Genomic DNA, 4,278 nt, shown 5'->3' on the forward strand with positions numbered 1-4,278 from the left:
GAATACAGGTGTTATCCTCGGGGTTTAGGTTGTCCGCCTGGTCCAGCCAGCAAGACGATCGTTCAGCCAAGACGTCTCCTCCAGAACGCAGCCCTCTTCCACGAGCTGGCTTTTTGTACAGACCAGTTCCGTCCTTATTCTTCCAAGGCTTGGGAACACCACCATAGGGGTCACCATTTGAGGAGACTGAGGCACGGACTCCCGGATCTGACTAGAAGACCCTTTATGAGTCCATATACGTCTCTTTCTGGGGACGAAGCCTGATTCCCCGTTACGGATTTCCCACAGCTCACCTCTCAACTCCGGAGGGATTTCAGGCCGGCTCCTGCTTCCTTTCAGCAGATCATTCAGAGTTCTGTGGGATTCGCTGCATGTCGCTCAGATAGGCGATTCGAGAGCCCTTCACGTCAGATCCTTAAACGCATCACGTCGGGGTCACCAATTTGCGGCGAATGAAGAGACGGGACGCAGCTTGATGCAAGCAAATGTCAATTTATTGTACAGAAGCACGCGTTTTTATACACTTTCAGAAGCTGCGCGTTTTAAACTAATTGGTTCTTGAAGCTAAGCATTGCATACTAGGCAATCCCTGATTGGTGGTTAACTACCATCAATTAACCGCAAAGTGTTACCTTTCCTTGGCGCCAAGCTTGGTGCCATCCGTCTCCCACTCCCCTGTGCTCTGCAAACATGCCTCATCATGTTAATTGTTGTCTAGACAAGCTCGAGCACATTCCCCTCAGCTAACTGATTGCCGCGCATGGTCCTAGTTTCCAGACCACTCCTGCAGCTGGCCGTGCCTCTCCTAGCGGGTTTCCCTGGGTGATCTCCAGAGGTCCCTTCCAATGTCAACGTTCTCTGTCATTCTCTGAGTTTCAAGGACACAAGCAAGACAGAATGAAATGAACAATGCATACCCTTGACCGCAAAGATAGCAGGGTCTATGGAGAGGACCCACGCTGGAGCAGGGCAGAAGTGTGACGAGGAAGGAGCAGCAGCGGTTTCCTGTGCCATCAACCCTCTTCAACATCCCCCCTACACCTCTCAGGGTGTGCTTGTGTAGGTGAATTGGGATCAATGGAGTAATTTAGCCCTGGGAGAAACTGGGGAATGGTCTTCAATGTTTTGGTCATTGTTTCTCACAATCAACATCTTGTTTTAATTGGCAATGAATGAAATTGATCTTTGGCAAGACAACACATGTTTGGCTATGACAGGGATCGGTAAGTAGTCTCTCTGCCTGTACCTTGACCCAGGAGCATCACTGGTTTATTTTTTCCCTTTGTCCTGTTGAGTCAGGGGAGCAGATGAACAGCTGGGTGGCTGGCTGGGTGCTGGCCATGGTTAACCCTCCACAGGACCACATCAAGACTGCTGAGCCCACAGTGGGGCTCCCCCGCACAAGAAAGACCCTGACCGACTGGAGCAAGTCCTGCAGAAGCCAGAAGGATGGTTGGGACCTGGATCATGTTATGGACAAGGAGAGGCTGAGAAACTGGGGTTTATTTGAGATAACATGGAGAGTGAAAGACTGGACCCAGGCCAGTTGGTGGGATCTCCGTCAGTGGTTTGCTTCACTATTTGTCAAAGCAAAGCCGTGAGGACATGATCTATTTGGAGATGTCTGACCACAGCCTTGGCTGAGTGGCCAACTGTGGCAAGAGCTATGGGACTTGTGTGTAACCAGTGACAGTAGGAAAGTGGCTCCATTTACATTTAGAGTTGCAATGGAGTTGGGTATCACTGAGCCACTAAGGATGACAGAGCTGACCATGCAGCAAATGTTCCTCGTAGCGACTGGGGTGTACAACAAGCAAAGGAAACGACTGATGCTTAGGACATCTTGGGGCACCTGGGGCAGCTTCCCCTGGGTATCCAGGGAACATGGCACTGAGCAGAGCCCTGTGTCCCACCCGATTACTGCCTTGCTTCCTTCACCGTGACCCAAGGATTTGCACCAGGACACCCTGCCGTGTGCCCCCACCCTGTTATTTGCCCCAACTTTGCACACTCACACAGCTGAGCTCTACACTGGTGCTTTACTCTCTGGGGAACTTGATAGATATCTTCACTACACAAGCCCCTTAAATTACAGAGATGTGACACAGGAGTCCAGCTGCACCATCCTGGATGCAAACGTACAAAAGCCTCTGGGTCAGGCAGGCTGGGTTCATTCCTTTGAGGAAGTGGAGTGCATGCAAACATTCTAGGAGAAACACAATTGTGACATTAAAAGTGCTAAATGCACAGGATGTTCCAGAGATGACCAGGAAATGCCTTGTGAGGAGATTCAGGCAGTTCAGTGCTGCTGAGAGACACCTGACTGCATCAGCTTCTTCAGTGCGTCCTTCAGCTCCTGGTTCCTCATGCTGTAGATGAGGGGGTTCACTGCTGGAGGCACCACCAAGTAGAGAACTGCCACCACCAGGTCCAGGGATGGGGAGGAGATGGAGGGGGGCTTCAGGTGGGCAAACATGCCAGTGCTGAGAAAGGGAGATCACGGCCAGGTGAGGGAGGCACGTGGAAAAGGCTTTGTGCCGTCCCTGCTCAGAGGGGATCCTCAGCACAGCCCTGAAGATCTGCACATAGGACAGCACAATGAAAACGAAACACCCAAAGAATAAAGAGGCACCAGACACAATAAGCCCCACTTCCCTGAGGTAGGTGTGTGAGCAGGAGAGCTTGAGGATCTGTGGGATTTCACAGAAGACCTGTCCCAGGGCATTGCCTTGGCAGAGCGGCAGTGACAGTGTATTGGCCGTGTGCAGCGCAGCATAGAGAAACCCACTGGCCCAGGCAGCTGCTGCCATGTGGACACAAGCTCTGCTGCCCAGCAGGGTCCCGTAGTGCAGGGGCTGGCAGATGGCCATGTAGCGGTCATAGGCCATGACGGTGAGGAGAGAACACTCTGCTGAAAGGAAAAAGACAATCAGGAAGAGCTTTGCAGCACATCCTGAGTAGGAGATGTCCCTGGTGTCCCAGAGGGAGTTGGCCATGGCTTTGGGGAGAGTGGTGGAGATGGAGCCCAGGTCGATGAGAGAGAGGTTGAGGAGGAAGAAGTACATGGGGGTTTGCAGGTGGTGGTCGCAGACTATGGCAGTGATGATGAGGCCATTGGCCATGAGGGCAGCCAGGTAGATGCCCAGGGAGAGCCAGAAGTGCAAGAGCTGCAGCTCCCGCGTGTCTGCCAATGCCAGGAGGAGGAACTGGGTGATGGAGCTGCTGTTGGACATCTGCTGCCTCTGGGCATGGGAACCTGCTCAAGGAGGAAAAGTAGTGACAAGTCAGGCAATTCTTCTGTTAAGGCAAGTGAAAGCCGTTTCTCCTAGATGCGCCCCCGGTGCCCCATGTCCCCCTCTGCCGTTCCTAGGAGAGCTCCCTTCCGAGCCGTGGCTGGAGCTGTGCTGAGTGCTGGCCGAGTGTGCTGTGAGGAGCAGGGGCTGTGCCCGCTGGCTGCCCAGCAGTGAGCCCTGCTCTGCAGCAGGGGCTTCATGGGAACCGTGGGGGCAGGGGCCAGTCCTGGCCTTGCACTGGCTCAGCCCAAACTGCTCCCAGCGCAGAAGGGCCTGTCAGCATCGGCTCTGCCCGTGCAGAGCAACGGCCATGGCCAGAGTCAGGTCAGGAGGGGTTTGTGCTGTGCTCAGGGAGAGCAGAGTGAGTGCTGAGAGGCAAGGCCACTGTCTGTGCCTTAGGGCAGAGGCAGGGACTCTGCTCTCTCCATCCCTCTCCTTCCCAGCTGCCCGGCAATTGCTCCTTTCTTAGATGGAGAGTGATCACACTGCCATGTTACCCTGACAAGCAGCCAGGCACTGCTGAGAGCAGAGGGATCCACTGCAGAGAACAGAATGCCTCATCCCTTACCGAAGGCTCAGCACCACACTGCTATCCAAGGACACCCAGGGCTCACTGTGTGCCCTGGCAGGCACATACATCTTGGGTGGACACCCGAAGTAGGTGGTCAAGTGTCTTGACCATGGCAAGTTCTTGCAGGAGAGTCAGCTCCTTCCCCGGCCTCACAGACTGCATTGCCCACAGCATCACAGGTTTGGGGAAAGCTGGGACACCTCCTTGCTGAGGACATGTCTGCACAGGAGGACCCACAAGGTCTGCGCCTGAGCCAGCAGCTGAAACCCCTCTTGCCAGAGAGCCTGTCTGCAATGCCAATAGCATCTGAGCAAGGCCAGGAGAGAGACAAAGGGACACTCGGGAACTCCTTCCCCTTTCCCAGCCCGGCACACCACCTCCCACACAGCAGCAGTGCAGGGCAGTCACCCTCAG

General features: G+C 54.4%; 1 pseudogene; it reads right to left on the reverse strand.

Annotated features, from left to right (window-relative positions):
* Positions 1 to 2,299: 2,299 nt before the first annotated feature.
* On the reverse strand, positions 2,300 to 3,233 carry LOC129734291 (olfactory receptor 14C36-like; annotated as a pseudogene).
* Positions 3,234 to 4,278: the final 1,045 nt, after the last annotated feature.

The sequence above is a fragment of the Falco cherrug genome, chromosome 19, assembly GCF_023634085.1.
Source record: "Falco cherrug isolate bFalChe1 chromosome 19, bFalChe1.pri, whole genome shotgun sequence".
Taxonomy (NCBI): Eukaryota; Metazoa; Chordata; class Aves; order Falconiformes; family Falconidae; genus Falco; species Falco cherrug.